This window comes from Heterocephalus glaber, unplaced genomic scaffold (genome assembly GCF_053883595.1).
Source record: "Heterocephalus glaber isolate CG9 unplaced genomic scaffold, H.glaber_assembly_v1.0 deba00000122, whole genome shotgun sequence".
Taxonomy (NCBI): domain Eukaryota; kingdom Metazoa; phylum Chordata; class Mammalia; order Rodentia; family Bathyergidae; genus Heterocephalus; species Heterocephalus glaber.
The window spans coordinates 48,387,237-48,404,263 of record NW_028258138.1 but is presented as its reverse complement, the minus strand read 5'-3'; the positions used below and the strand labels follow the sequence as shown (position 1 = coordinate 48,404,263).

The 17,027-nt window shown below is 36.9% G+C and overlaps 1 pseudogene; it reads left to right on the top strand.

The window, feature by feature from the left end:
• The window catches only part of LOC101705826 (protein O-mannose kinase-like), a 46,106-nt pseudogene extending 33,751 nt beyond the window's left edge, over positions 1-12,355 (top strand).
• Positions 12,356-17,027: the final 4,672 nt, after the last annotated feature.

Below are 17,027 nucleotides of genomic sequence, written 5' to 3'. Positions count from 1 at the left end.
GAATCAGCTAGATGACAGAAGAATAATAACTGAAGACACCTGGTCACATAATTTAGAGATCCCCTAGAAAAGCAGACTTTCTCCATTAACTTCTTGCTTAAATTTAACAGGCTGTTTTCAGTACAAGCAGGGGCATTCTATCAATTGGGATGACATTTTAATGGTTTAGAGGATCTCAGTTCCCTTCAGGTAATAGTTTGACAAGTTACTGTTTTTTTCACCAAATGTGAGAAATAATTTGAACCATTCAGTCAACTAATTTAATATAGCTGGAAGTTACTAAAATGATATCTATACTCTTCTTCCTATCTCTGGAGTGAACAATTAGTTGCTATATACTTGGTGTATATTAAAAAGGCGGTTGTTTTTTCTTAGGGGTTCAGGATTTTTTAAAAACAAAAATCCTATGACTGTTCTTATATCAGAAAATGGCAGAAAATTGGAATTTTCTTTTATTTCTTGAATCTTTAGCTCTTACAAGATAGGTTTCCAACCTGCAAACAATAAAGGCAACTAGAATTAACTATCTTGGTGTGTGTGTGTGTGTGTGTGTGTGTGTGTATGTTTTGTGTATTTCACATTCACCCAAAAATTCATTATGAGTGGCCAAATGTCTACATAAGAAAATTTCAAGAAACATTTTTCCTTGAATTGGGAGTATGCACACAGTAGTCTATTAATAAAAAGGGTGCTTTAGACCAATCATTTTGTTGCTGTCTTCATCTGTTTCAGAGGAGAGTAGCACTTTCTGAACACAAACACATTTTAGGGAAAGGAGAGGGATCATTGTTGAACAAAAAACAGTGGAAAGAATGGGATGCTTGGAAAATACATATTCTAAACTGTTGGACAAAGACAGCTGGTTCATTTTTTTTTCTCCCTGGCAAGCCATTTTCACTTAAGATTCAAGAAAACCACAGTATGATATTGGATTTAGAACTAAATTTTCAAAGAAACACATTGCAAGGGAACATGCATGAAATTCCCACTGATAATAGCATGCAATACAAAAGGGTGGTATGATCTTCCAGTGTGGTCTCTCTTTTTTGTGTAACAGGTGACAGTTAACAGTGTACTGTATCTTTATTCATACAAAATGTATCGGTAGGTTATAAATTACTTGAGAATAGGTGCTTGATTTTTTTCATCTTTTACAGCAACTTGGTAAATAACAAGTATGCAACAATTGTCAGTAATACTATATATAAGACTACAATTTCAGTGAGACTGCTATCTATGGTCTGTGTTCATGGGGTCTGCCAAGAAGTAGATACCAAGACAGTATTAAACTTGAAAGAAATGTTTACAGAAATAGAGAAGTTAGTGGGAATATCTTAGACATCAGACTGCATTAAAGGTCTGATAATAAATGAAATAAATGAACATTACATGTTAAAAACAATGAATTTGTCAATAGAGTGAATGAAAGACAAAAGGGGTGGTGAAGTTGCCCTGAATTTAAAATATAGTACCAAGATAATAGGCTCAATTTCAGAATATAGTCCAAGCTCAAAAAAAAGAGGGGGAGAGAATAGAAGGAAAAATTGGAAACAAAGCTTTTGTAAATTGGGGAGGGGACAATGAAGGGTTGAAGGGATGGGAAGGGAATGGGGAAAAAAGAAGAATCCAGATATATAATGTACAGGTACAACTTCCCGATAATGAACATGATCATTATGTATACCAAAAGTGTACTAATAAATTTAATTGAAAAACCCGACAAATCTCAAACTCTTTCAAAACAAATGATATTTGAAAATAATCAACCTAAGACCCAGGAAGAAGTATGTACACGAGAACCTCTACCCTTGACTGCTAAGTCCCTGGATGATTTTGGATGTAAACTTTAACCTCTTTGACCCTTACATCACAGCATAGTCAAATATGTGACTCTTTTGGCTATAATAATACTAGCTAAAAACATTGTTTATGGAGGGAGGTTTCATTTTTTGGTTCTTGGAAGGGTGCTTTAAAATTCTTGAGCAAAGGACAAATGTATTAGGGCAGATGATTTTGTCTTCTTTCTATGTGTGGAATTCTCTTTGGAAGCATCTTTTATCTAAAATTGAGGACATTGCCAGAGAAGATTATAGTGACTCTTGTTGAAGTCTCAGTGGGTGATGGGCTGGTGGGGAAAGGTGATGTCTAGGGAAGGTTTGAATAAATTAGCTTGAAATTAACGTTTCTTAGTTACTTTTCTCCCTGCTGGGACAAGATACCCTATAATCATAAGTTAAAGGAGGAAAGGTTTATTTCAGCTCACAGTGTAGAGAGGTTTCAGTACACAGTCAGCTGGTTCCAAAGCATGGCAGAGAGGCACTGCAGAGGAGAAACAATCCATGGTTTGGCAATCAGAAGGCAGGAAGCAGCAAGCAGCCAGTAGCCAGCCACCACCCTGCCTTTCCCTTTTATCTTCTGCAGGTGGTGCCACCCAGAACTATGCTAATTCCAATCAGTGGACTAATTTAGTACTACACACCCTTAATCCCAATGATATACACCCTAGATCCAGCCAGCTCCAAAAAGCTCCAATTATGAGGCCTTGGGGAGACATCTAGATATAAGCCATAACAATGTAGTCTAACATACCTGGAATGAAATAGCTTGAAATCAATGGCCCCAGGTAGAAAAATGTGGTTAAAGGAAAGAATGGAAAATCAGACACTATTGGTATGAATGTTAATGCTCTAGCCAGCAGACAATTCCAAACAGATTTGTAGAGAATTTTTCATGAGCTACTCAGAGGGAATTCTGTGGGATTTAAAAAAAATGTTTAAATCTCAAAGATCTGACATGGAGCCCAAGCAATACCTATAGATTTGAGACAGATGACCTGTGCTCATTCTTTGTTTTTTTGGCCTTTAGGTCAAGGAAGGAGAACTCCCTCCTCAAGTGAGACATGTTTTCCTAATGGCTAAAGGAAAGTTTTGTCACTTGGTTCAGAAGTGGCCACAAAATACCCAGATTAATTATGTTTTAAAAGATGTGGATGGGGAAACGAAAGAGAGGGGGCATGAAAAGGGGATGGAAAAAATGAATTGAAGGAAAAAATAAAAACAGAGTTTTTGCAAATGGGAAAGGGACCAAGAATTCGATGGAGCAGGGAGGGAGAGGAAGGGTAGGGGATAAAAACATTATGATGTATTATGTACATTTACCAACTTGCCACAGTAAATGTAATCAATATGTACTACAAATATGTATTAATAGAAATATTAAAAAATAAAAGATATGGGTGAAACTACAAAATTGAAGAGAAATTAGGCTTTGCTTTCTTCTTGGGGAAGAAACTGAAAGTGCTCAGCAGGTGAAAAAATAGATGCCAGGAGTTAGAGAAGAGCAACATAAAGCCTAACTCTGAGGGTTTTTAATGGGATGGGGTGTTCCTCTCTTCCTTCCTGTTCTGGCTGCTTCAACCCCTACCATGTTTTGCAAGTCATTTAAGCACCTTCTGTGGTTTTCCTTCCTGCTACTCTTAATCTCCTTTTTTGAAAAAAGTGGGCAAACTGCAAACTGAAAATTTTTTGATCACCATTATAGATGCCTTCTTGAATCTCAGGTGTCAAAAACACTGAATACAAGGTTTTTTTGTGAATAAATGCATGGCCAAGATGAGGTTTCCGGTGAGTGGTGGGGAGAGACTCCCTTTGCCTGGAAAGTTGTTATTTAGTGGAAAAAATAGAGGATTTGTGTCAAATGATCAGAGGGTCTCGTCCAAGAATTCCTTGCTCATTCCAATGTCATGAAGCATATTCCATTTTCTTCTAATAGTTTCATTGTTTAAATCTTTAATCCGTTTTGAGTTGATTTTTATCATTGATGAGTGACAGGAGTGTAGTTTTATTCTTCTGTATGTAGATAACCAATTTTCCCAGCGTCATTTATTTAAGAGGTTGTTTTTTTCTCTAATACATATTCTTAGGACTTTTGTACAAAAATCAGTTGGTTGTGAACACATGGGTTTACTTCTAGGCTATTTTATTTCACTGGTATATGTGTTTGTATTTATACTGTACTGTATTGTTTTAATTCCTGCAGCTTTGTGGTATATTTTGAAATCAGTGGTATATTTTGTAGTATATTGTGTAATGCCTCTTGCTCTTTTCTTTTTTTTTAACATGTCTGATTTTTTTGTACTTCTATACAAATTTCAGTATTGTGTAATGCCTCTTGCTTTGCTCTTTTTTTTCAACATGTCTGCTTTTTTGTACTTCTATACAAATTTCAGGATTATTTTGCTTAGTTCTTTGAATAATGTCATTGGTATTTGATAAGATTACATTGAATCTGGAAATAATTGTGAATAATATGGACATTTTAACAATATTGATTCTGTCAATCTATGAATATGGGCTGTCTTTCCATTTTGTGTGTATATGTGTGTGTCCTCTTTAGTTTCTTTCCTCAGTGTATTATAGTTTTCATTGTAGAGATTGCTCACCTCTTTGGTTAAATTTATTACTAAGGTGTTTTTGGTAGCTATTATAAATGATATTGTTCTTGATTTTTATTTCAGATAATTCACTATGTATAGCAATATTACTGATTTTTGTATGTTGATTTTGTATCCTGTGACTTTGCTAATTTCTTTATTGGTTCCAGGAGTTTTTATTTTTGGTGGATTCTTTGGAATTTTCTCTATATAAGACCATGTCGTATATAAGCAGTAAGAATTTGACTTCCTCATTTCCAGTTTGGATCCCCTTTTTTTCTCTGGCCTGATTGTTATGACTAGTATTTCCAGTACTATGTTGAATAAAAGTGGTAAAAGTGGGCATCTTTGCCTTGTTCCAGGTCTTAGAAAGTTTCAGCCTTGCCTTATTTAATATAATGGTAACTGTTGGCTTATTGCATATGGTCTTCCTTATGTTGAGGTATGTTCCTTCAAAACTTAATTTGTTCAGTGTTTTTATTGTAAAGGAACAATGAAAGTGGGAGGGGAATGGGAAAGGAAATAAGGGAAAGGAAACATTATGAGAAAAGGAAAAAATGGAAACAAAGTCTATGAAAATAGGGAAGGGTGGAGGGGGTGAAGGGCACATAGATAATGGGGAAAAAATAAGAACCAAGATACATCATGTACAGGTACAAGCACCCAATGATGAATGTAAACATATTGTATATCTAAAATGTACCAATGAAAGAATTTAAGCAAAAAAAAGGAACAGTGCATTTAATTAAATACTTTTTCTATATCTACTGAGATTATCATCTGATTTTGTCTCTAATTTCCTTGATATAGTATGTCATGTTTATCTACTTGCCTATGTTAACCTATCCTTGCATCTCTGGAATGAGTCCCACTTGATCATGATGAATAGTCTTTATTGTTACATTTGTTTTGATAGTATTTTATTGAGGATTTTTACATCTGCATTCCTCCAGTATATTGGCCTCTGGTTTTCTTTTTTGTTGCCTTTGTCTAGTTTTGGTACAAGAGTAATGCCAGCCTTATATAATTCCTTGTATAATGAGAGTATTCCAATTATTTGTTCAGTGTCATTACTTGCTATTGGTATATTCATAATAATCTGTAATGACTTTTTGTATTTTTGTGGAGTCAGTTGTAATATCTCTCCTTTTTATCTGATTTTATTTGATTTGAGTTTTATCCTTTTCTTATATTATGGTTTGGATCTGAAATATCCTGCAAAGGTTTATGTTGAAGGCTTGGTTCCCAGTATAATAATGAACATAAGTTAACAGGGTCTTGTTATGTAGGTAGTTCAGGCTTGTCTTGAACTTACTGTGTAGCCCAAGCTGGCCTCAAATTTGTGGTGGCCTTCCTGTCTCAGCCTTCTGACTGCTGGGATTACAGGTGTGTAACACCATGCCTAACAAGAGGTTTTTTGAAAGTGATTGGATCATGAGGGCTCTCATCTCATCAAGAGATTCATCCATAACGGATTCATAATTGAATAGACTATTGGGAAGTGGAGGAAACTGTAGGAGATGGGGCCAAATTGGGTGTGTGCCCAGACTCTTCCTGTGTCTCTCCTTTACCACCATGAGGTGAGCACCCTCCTTTGTCACACATTCGTGCAACCATGATGTTCTCTCTCATTATAGGCAACTGATGATGGCACTGAAAACTCTGAAACTATGAGCCAAAGAATATTTTCTTTTTTAAAGTTCTTTTTCTCAGGTATTTTATCACAGCAATGGAAGGGTAATAATCTAGCTTAGGGTTTGTCAATTTTATTTATTGTTTTGCAGAACAACCTCTTCATTACACTGTTCTTTTGTATTTTTGGGGGGTCTCTATTATGGCTTGTCTCTTGTGCCTCCTATTATTCCATCATTGGGTGTTTGGGGTTATGGAATAGTGAACCCTCGCATTCATCTCTGAGTGAGGTAGTACTAGTCAACCAACAACAGTGCTCTGAAGAAAGTTTCAAGTGTAAGCTGCTAGGTGCAGCAAAACCAGCAGTGGGTTAACATGTGCACTGGCTGGTAAAGGAAGCTTGTGTGGGACACCACAGCAATTGTTAAAGCTAGACAAGAAGTTTAGGCTCAGGAAAGGTGAAGATCCAGAGACTGCTGCTGAATTTATTAGGTCTCAGGGTCAAAAAATAGCTACTATGGTATTGAAATGAATGAACACCACTCACTTTTCATTGCTGGAACACTACTTAATTTTAAGTCTAGACAGAGGGTATTGTGGCTTGTATCTAGATGTCCCCCAAAGGCTCATGTGCTTATAGATGTGGATTTTCAGGGGTGGTTGGATCTAGGGTGTGTGAATGTAGATTAAGGGTGTGTGATACTGAATTTGTCACTGATTAGCATAGTTCTGGGTTTGGAAAATGGGAAGGCCCATCTTGGGTGTGCATTCTGGGTGGCACTATCCAATGGGTTTATAGCCTTGCTGGGATAAAAGGGAAAGGAAGGTTTCTGCTTGTTGCTTCTTATTTGCCAAGCTATGGACTGTTTCTCCTCTGTGATCCCCCTCTGCCTCACCTTGCCTTGGAGCCAGCCAACTACTGACTGAAACCATTAGGAACTGTGAGGTAAAAATAACCTTTAACTTTGGGTGTTGGATATTTTGTTCCAACAATGAGAAAGTAACTAAGACAGGGGTTTTAATTGGACATTGGAATAGAGAAGCTCCTTTTATTGTTGGGTTGCTAATCTAAAAAATATACAAAATTGGAGCTGGAAGAAGTCAGTCTGCAGTGGGAGATGAGGCCACACACAGAGAGGGGAGCAAAGCTGAAAGATTAAAGAGACTGAGATCTGAGGATAAATATTCAGGTATGACTCCACCCATGATGAGGCAGAATTACTCCTTTAATTCCAATTTTGTCAATAAATTCCCCTTTTGTTTACACTGTTTGACACTGTTATATTACTTGAAATTAAATTACCAGTGGTACGCAGGAAGTTTGCACTTTGATGTTTCTTCTGTGAATATATTGTTGTACACCACATATGGGACTTTGTAGTTTGTGATTAAGGTTACTAATCAGCTGACCTTAATTTTGGGTCGTAATTGTGGATTATATGGGCAGCGAAATCACATAAACACTGAAGTACAGAGTTCTTTTTCTGACTTTTGGCTTGAAGAGCAAGAGGCTGCATGTCAAGGATATGGTGGCCCAGTCCTACAATCATAACGAACTGAATTTTACTTGGAAGCAGAATCTTCTATAGAGCTTCCACACAAGAACCCCTTCCAACTAATGTCCTTATTTCTGATTTCTGACCTTCAATTAGGAAACCCAGATAAGGCATGCTGTGCCAAGACTCTGGATTCACAGAACTGTGAGACAGTAAGTGGGTGTTATTTCAAGGTACTAAGTTTTAGTTATGTTTTATGGAAGTAAAAGAAAACTAAGCTAAGTAAGTGTACTTTTTTATTCAATAAGATTTTTGGAGCTCCTGACTTGTGTCCAATGTCTAGGGCTATATAGGTATAAACATGAAATGGATATTAAAAGATAATTACATGAGTCTCCTGTTAGAGGCTTTATGGCCTTTTTACATAGAATGTTTGGCACAGTTGCAAAGACAATGTCTTCTTTTATCTCTCCATTTTCTGGAAACTTGTTGTTCACAGAGGCTGTTCAACTTCAATTTATCTCACTAAATTGAATGGCTTCACAATACAATAGTTTCAACAGTTCACAGTGCTAGAGAATAAAGAGTCCAAGACTTTAGTGTATTTTGGAAGTTATGGCTTAGGAAATGTTTTCTGGTGTCTGGCCTGGCCTTCAATTTATATTATATGTGAAGAAGGAAAACAATACTTTACATCTTAATTTTTTCTCCTTTTCTTATAATATAGACCTGCTTGGTCTCCACAAGTATACCTACGTTGGTTTGTTACTAAGAGTAATTATTGGTTTTTATGAGTTATGATCTATATATCCTAATCATCAACACATTTAACACCAAATGCCTGAAGCAGATTCAGAAACCAATCAGCAATTTTCTTATATTTTCTTCTCAAAAATTTAAATATGATTATGCTTAATTAATATTTTCTCTTGATGAGTACCATCAGTGTCTAGTCTAATTACCAACATTTGTCCCCTTATAACTTCCAGATTGTCCAATGTGCCCTGGTCCTTCTTTTGCATTTTGATACTCTAGGCTAGGGTAAAACTCTTTGTGTGCCAGCCAAATATCTGAAATCTGTCTCCTTTATTTCTTTGCTTTCGGTCATCCCAATCATTAGTTTTTCTTCTAGGGCTTGTTCTGGAACCTACAATTAACTGGTTCTCTAGATTTTCCACTAACTCCAAACTGCATCCTGACCAGCTTCCTTTCTCCTCTTTTAGTGCTTAGCTCTTGGGTAGAAATAGGATGCACCTGAAATGACCCAGGTTCACCTTCGCATCCTTGGCAGAAAATATCTAGTACTCTTAAGTTTTTATATCCTTCCATAGGATTTGTAACTTTGCATTTCAGAATTATGAGTGTAGGATTTTAGGAACTTTGATCCATATCAAATATCTGGTCAAAACCAAATAAATAAAAGTTTCTATCATGATTGACACTGCTCTACAGAGAAGCCCTTCCTGAAGTACTGCTGCCTTTTGAATGATAACTTCACACTGAAAAGGGCTAATAATATTGAGTAACACTTTTGGTCCATGTCTGACATGTTCTTTTGAAGAGTGTTAAATGTTGCCAAATCTAGACAATTCAAAAGCTAGTCATGCAGTTGATATTTTAGCAATGAGATGAATGTGGAGAATGTCATTTTTCCTTTAATTATTTCTGTCAGAATGAATTTGGCAAGAGATAATAGTAAAGAGATATTGGCACTTAGGAATATTCATACTTACTTTTATGACAGCATGGTGATGATTTTTATGGGCAGTATCCTTACAGTGACCCTGTCTGGTTTAAATGTTCTGAAGTTACAGTGTTCTATATCTTCCCCATTCCCTCAGACAGAAGCAGCAACTCTTACCAGATACTGGGGTTTTGATCACATGCAGCCACACTGCCATGAAAACATTTTATTTTATACTAACTGACTGATATCTATGATTTTTATGGAAAAATGAGTTTTTAACTTTCTTTTTTTGGCAAAGTTTGCTGTATAATTTGTCCCCCCATCTCTCTCTGTGCTTTTTTTTCCTGCTCTTCACTGTATTTTGGATGATCAAAGTTATTGTCAAATTTAAAGGAGTTGTTTCTCTTTTCTTGTCTTACTATTAGAGAGCTATGACCATGGCTTTTTATTTTTCTGGTTCAAATTACTAGGATTCAGAACTTAGCCTTTCATTCTATTAATTAAGAAAAACCAGTGAAGAGTTATTTCCTTACCAATTTAAACACTTACCATTTTTTCCATTTATAATATTTTTACAAAGGCAAGTAGAATAAAAGTTAGATTAAGACAATGAAGTATAACAATGATAACTACAACAGTATTGAATGCCTAGTCTGTGCTTGTTGATTGGCATGCACAATATCACTTTTTGCTTATGATACTATGATGGGCAAGATACCCAGATAAACTTTCCCACTGAGGACCACTGAAAATGTTATATAATGGTGCATAAAAGCATGAATGGGCAGGCAGTAAAGAAATTATTAGGCTAATTTCTAGCTAGATAAAGGCAGAAATCTTGAGATCTAATCTACCACTAAATTTTGCTTTTATTCTGGGAACATTTAATGAACAAGTAACTGTCAGATTGGACTTCCTCATAGTTATGGAACAAGACACAAAAACCACAGAATGCTGAGACAAAGGTACTTTGCCCTCATCATAATGGGTAGCTATAGATGTTACCCTCCTCCGCTCAGACAAAGCATAAGAGAGATTAAGAGACACATAGGAGAGAATGAGATATGTAACATAAGTATAATTTGAGTTCTATAAAAGAAATAGTAAAAAGAATGGGAAAATAAAGAGATGAGGGCTGAGAATTGATTGCTTTCAAACCAGTTCTGGGGACTAAGAAGAAGACTGTTTGACCCAGGCATCTAGATGGAGATGTAGCTGGGATAAAAATTATCTGGAAGAAACTGGCACAGGAGAACAACATAGAAAGGAGACCCCAGGACAGCAGGAAAGGTCTCACCAACAGAAAAATCCCTTATATTGTTGAACTGCTACTTCCATAACCCTCATTTTTGTGCCTCTCTGCCTCTGCCTCTGCCTCCAATTTTTCTTTTCCCTCCACACTCTACCCAGGACTCCAGGCCATGTTGCCACAGCTACTTCAGAATGGGACAGATGAAAAACATACTCAGCCTGGGTGTTCCATGAGGAGCTGAGGGCAGGTGAGGAAATGAAAAATGCATTGGAGAAGGAGCCATGAAGAGAGATCTCATTATGTAGTTTTGGGTGGTCTCAAACTCATGATACTCCTTTCTTAGCCCCTCAAATTCTGGGATTATAGCTGTGTGCCACTGTGCCTGGCACATTTCTATCCTTCTGTAGTTAATTTTTTTTTTTTGGTACCGGGGATCGAATTCAGGACCTTGCGCTTGTGAGGCAAGCAATGGCACCACTGAGCTAAATCCCTGGCCCTGTAGTTAAATTTTTAATCAAGAAAACTACTAATGATTAATTTTGTAATTGAAAAGAATTCTTTTTGTCTGAGTGGAAGGAATGGCAAAGTCACTCTCACTTGTCACCAGACTGGAAATGAAAGATGACTTCCTTCACGTGGTACCGTGTTGCTTGGTTATTTTGAAGATGACACCATTCTTACTGAATATCACCTCTTAGTTTCCCTGATCAACCTGAAGAAATGCTATACCCTTTGAAAACACAAGCTGCAATTGCAATGGATTAAATCGGTGTCATTGACTACTTGCACCTCAGCCCTCTGAGCATGCTGGTTATGTGCAACTCTAATGACTTGCCCAAGACACTGTCACAGTATCTGGTGACAAGTGACTAACTTCGGCATTGGAGCAAACAACTTGGATTCCTTGTATCTGGTGAACCACAGCTCCAGGATGTTTGTGCAAAGTGGCCACAGGGAGCTTCATATGGGAATTTTGTGGCTCCAGAGCAGTTATAGACCTGTAGAAAGAACACACCTTTTCAGGATGCTCTCCTGCCCTCTTGTGTCTGTAGTTTGCTTTTGGGGACATTGAGGGGAGTGATATTGTTCAATTCCACTTATTTGCTATTCATAAGGGCTGTTAGAGCCAGATTCCTGAAGAAAGACTCACTGCTCAAGATATTCTGGACACATCAGAATTCAGTTGGAAATACTGTGATGTCTCAGAGAAAAGAATTTCTGCATAAACCAACCTAGTGATTGAAGGATGAGATTTAATGACTGAGTGAAGTCATAGTAATCCTACTCTGATGATGGTAGCTTTTGGTTGAGCTTCATGTTTCATTGTTTTTTTTCCTGTGTGGCCAATTGATTCTTACTTTACATCCACCTGCACATTTGAATGTGTTCTACCTCTACTGGCAACCTGGCTGTAACCAAGAACAGACTGAGTCTGATTTAAATTTAGGTTTATCTTTCTGACACCATTTGCAACCAGGTGAAAGATGCAGAGAAGAAGCAATGAATCTATGCAATATTTGAAGAAAGTAATAAAGAAGTACTCACAGTTGGGCATGGTGCAACTCTGTAATTCTAGCACTTAGGAGGTGAGGCAGGAGGATCGCCATGAGTTTGAGGCCAGCCTGGGCAATATAGTGAGTTCAAGTTCAGCCTAAACTACATTGTGAGACCCTGTCTCAAAAAACAAAACAAAACAAATGTAACCATAAAGATACTTTACCTAGTTAAATCAAATTTATATTAAGCTTATTTGAAATGTGTATAGATGTTCTTTTTTTCTCCTCTTTCTCTCTTTCGCTTTCTGCCCTTCCTTCTACCTGTTCTTTCTTCCTCTTCTCTCTTTCTCTCTCCCTACCCCCCCGCCCATCCAGGCTGGCCTTAAAGTCACAATCCTGCTGCCTAAGTCTTGCTACTGTTGGGATTTCAGGCAAGTGACACCACATCTAGCTGAGAGAAGATTTTAAAATATCAGTATATGAAAGAAAAAGACATTTTTCCTTTTAACTTAAAAAATGGTATTGACAGTTGGGGTTGTAGCTCAGTGTTACACCACTTGCCTATTCAGTACAAAACCCTGGGTTGCACACCCAGTATTGCAAAAACGAAAAATAAAGTTATTGAACATGCAGGGTCTCCAGAGTGTTTATGATCTTTTTCACATCACATGGTATCAATGAGGTAATCATCACTGTTTTAAATGTCTATGAAACTTTTGTGCCATTCCCTTTCCAATGAGCTAGACTTGTGACAGCCTGCCCTTTGAAATACTGAATGGATAAGAATAGTCAGATTATCTGGTTAGGGAAATGTCCTTGGGTGGTACTTTAAAACTCCTCTATCTATCTAGGTTTTCTGTGTTTAAAGTTAATTGTGAAAGTTTATATCAAGTGTCCCTCATTACTGGAGAGTGTCAAGCCCTTCCACCTGATTATATTGTTTAAAAATGTTCTTTCCTGTGGCACTGTCATCCTCATTTGCAGGAAATGAGAGATTTGGTGCCTACTACTTATCACTAATAAGGAGGTTAAAGCAGATATTCATAGGCAAGGCTGCTCTGCCATGGACTCTGCCTTCTCCTGAACTTGAGCAAGCCTGAGAATCACCTGGATTCACACAGAGCTGGTCCTACCCACAGTCTCTGGTTTTAGTAGGTCTGGAGTGGAGTTGACAAATTTGTACTTGTGACAGGTTAGGGTTATATTAGGGAGCTGGGCCCCTTTAAGAAGTAGAAAGGACGCAAGAACAAGGACCCGAGTTTGATCCCCAGTACCAAAAAAAAAAAAAAAGAAGTAGAAAGGAAATAGCCTCTGCATCTCAGCAAGCAGCTGAGCAGACAGCTTGCCCTACACTGAACTGATAGCCTGCAGTTTGACATCTTTTATGTAGCTGACACTGACTCACCTAAGCTCCTCTTTAAGTAGGTTACTTCTCCCTAAGCAAAATTGTCCTATTAACCCACCAAACCTAGCCCCTTAGCAACACGTCCAATAACCAATCAAATAGTGACTCTCCAAGGGAAGGGGTGGAAACAGGGTTCCTACCCCATAAAACAGGGCCACAGCCCCAAATTTGGCGGTGTCCCAGCTCTGGGCCCCACCTCTCCTCCAGAGTGACTTTTTATTGCTTCTTCTTGCAATACAATACCTACAATAAAATTACTTTTGCTTTGCACTGGTTTTCTGTTATGGCTCCAATGACCCAGCTAGGGTGAGTCTGGGCACCCTAGACCCCAGGTCCACCCAGATGTAACTGATGCTGAGGGACTACTGATGCTGGGACCATACTGATGCTGAGGACTGCCTTTTGAGAAGCACTACTCTGAACTATCAAGGCGGGTGCTACAGGCAATAGCAATGGAGTAGTATTAACAGTATTATTCCCGGCTATACATCCTGTAATGGATTGAGCCCTATGATTGGTTACAAAACGTGCTTGCACAGGGTATCTTAAAGGTCACTGTGAGGTCCTAGGTCATTGCCTTTAGCTTGGGATTTTTTTGTTACAAAATCTCTACTATAACCCACTAGCGTTAAGGATAATAACAAGTGTTGGTGAGGATATGAATAAACTGGAACACTTGTAATGTTGCTGGTTGGAATGTAAAATGGCACAGCTACCTGAGAAAACAGTATGGCAGTTCCTCAAAAAGTTTATAGTTGAGTTACCATATGACCCAGGAATTTTATCCCAATATATATACTCTCAAGGATAGAGAACATATGTCCAAACAAAAAACACAAATCTACACTGTCCATAAATGTTCATGGTACAATTATTCATAATAGAAAAAGGTAAAAATAATACAAATGTCCATTAGAAAATAAAAAAGAAAATGTGGTCTATCCATCCAAATGTTATTCAGCCTTAAGAATGAATGAAGTTTTGACACATGGCAGAGCATGAATGAGCCTTGAAACTTCACGCGAAGTGAAAAACCACTCACAAAAGATTGTATATTATATGATTCAATTTATATGAAATATCTAGAATAGTAAAATCCATAGAAATAGAAAGATTAATGGTTTTCATGGGTGGTTAGAAGGTTATGGTTAATGAATGAGAATTAACTGCTCCTAGGTACAGCTATTGGAGTCTGTATGATTATACAAATCTGTGAATATACTAATATACTAAGAACCTTTAAATTGTATAAAAAGGGAAAATTTTGTGATATGTGAATTATAGCTCAATAAAACTGTTAATAAAACTTCACTAAAATCCAGTAGCCTGAAACTACAAAATGCCAAAGACAAAGCAAGTCTCTTCAAAAAAATCAGGAGGAATACACCGACTACTTACAAAGTAATGTTTGACAGATATTTCCTTTAACAATAAGGGATATCAGAGCCAGTGAAATGATATTGTCCAAAGCTAAGAGATAATAACTGGCTATTATAAATTTTTAGTTCAGTAAAACTATCTGATAAAATAAAAAAACAAAATAGCAATATTCTCAAGCAAGTCTAAATTGAATTTACTATCAAAAGATCATGATAAAAATACTTTCTAAAGAATATATTTCAAAAAGATATATTGCAAGTAAAATGAAAATCACCCTAGACTAGGAAATCTAAGATGTATTGAGAAATAGTGAGCAGAGATAATGATAAAATTAAACAAAAATGGGAGTGAGGACTAAGTCAAGACTAAGATCTTTATTTATTTATTTATTTATTTATTTATTTATTTCCATTGAGTTTATTGGTACATTTTAGGTATACAATACATCATTGGGATCTTGTACCTTTACATAATGTATCTTGGTTCTTATTTTTTCCCCATTCCCCTGCCCTCTTTTCACCCCCTGCACCCTTCCCTATTTACAGACTTTGTTTCCATTTTTTTCCTTTTCTATTTTTTCTTTTCCATTCTTTCCTTTCCCCTACCCGTCCCACTTCCCCTACTCCTTTAGACCTTTTCTTCCTATTATACAATATCAATTATACATTTTGATCCTTACTTACACTTTTAGTTTTTCATACCAGAGAATCTATTTGGTATTTACATGTATGTCTTATTTATTTCATTTAAGAGTATGGCCTCAATGTACATCCACTTAGCTATAAATGATTCTAGCTTCTCCTTCTTTATGGCTGAGTAGTACTCCATTTTATAAAAAACCCACATCTTCATTATCCAGTCACCAGTTATTGGACAATTGGGCTGTTTCCAAGTTTTAGCTATTACAAACTGAGCCACTATAAACACGGGTGAGCATATATCACTGTGGTATGACCCTTTTAATTCTTTGGGAAGATACCCAGCAGAGGAAAAGCTGGGTCAAATGGTACTTCTAATCCTACTTGCTTGCGGTATCTCCATATTGATTTCCACAGGGGTTTTACCAGTTTGAACTTTCACCAACAATGAAGAAAGGTTCCTTTTTCCCCACAACCCCACCAGCTTTTGTTATTGGTTGATTTCTTTCCTTTTTTAAAATTTTATTTTATTGGTACATTTTAGGTATACAATATAATGACATTCATCATTGGCAATTTGCACATTTATATAATCTCTCTTGATTCTTATTTTTTCCCCCTCCCCTGCCCTCCTTTCAACCTCTCCATTCCTCCCTATTTACAAAGACTTTGTTTCCATTTTTTCATTTTCTCATATTAATCCCATTCCCTTTTTTCCTTTCCCCTACCCCTCTCACTTCCCCTTTGCCCCTTTTCTTCCTATTTCACATTATCTATTACACCTATTAGTCCTTGTTTACACTTTAGGTTTCTCACACTAGAGAAATGATTCAGTATTTACACATGTGTGTCCTATTTATTAGAGTATTGCCTCAATGTGCATCCATTTACTAGTAAATGTCTCTAATTTCTCATTTTTTACGGCCAAGTAGTACTCCATTTTATAAAAAACCTACATTTTCATTATCCAGTCTCCACTGGATAGCTTTTTCCAAATTTTAGCTATTACAAACTGTGCTGTTATGAACATGAGTGTGCAAATATCACTGTGGTATGATTCTTTTAATTCTTTGGGGAAGATACCCAGCAGGAGAATAGCTGGGTCAAATGAGACTTCCAGCCCTAGTTCTTTGAGGTATCTCCATACTGATTTCCACAGTGATTGCTCCAGTCTACACTCCCACCAGCAGTGGAGCAGGGTTCCTCTTTCCCCACAGCCCCTCCAGCATTGGTTATTGGTTGCTTTCTGGAGTGAGGTGGAATCTCAGGGTTATTTTCATTTGCATCTCTCGAATGCTAGTGATGTTGAACATTTTTTCATATGTTTATTTGCTATTTCTACTTCTTTGAGAAATGTCTGTTCACTTCAGATGCTGATTTTTGAATTGCATCTATATTTGGGAGGTCTAATTTTTTAAAAGTTCTTTATAGATTCAAGATAGTAGACCTTTGTATGAGTGACAGCTGGTAAAAATTTTTCTGCACAGTGTGGGTTGTCTCATAGAGATTTTGGTGGTTTCTCTTGCTGTGCAGAAGCTTTTTATTAAGAAGATATCCCATTTGTTGATTGTGCTAGTTCACAGGCAACTGAGTGTTCATAAAATCTTTT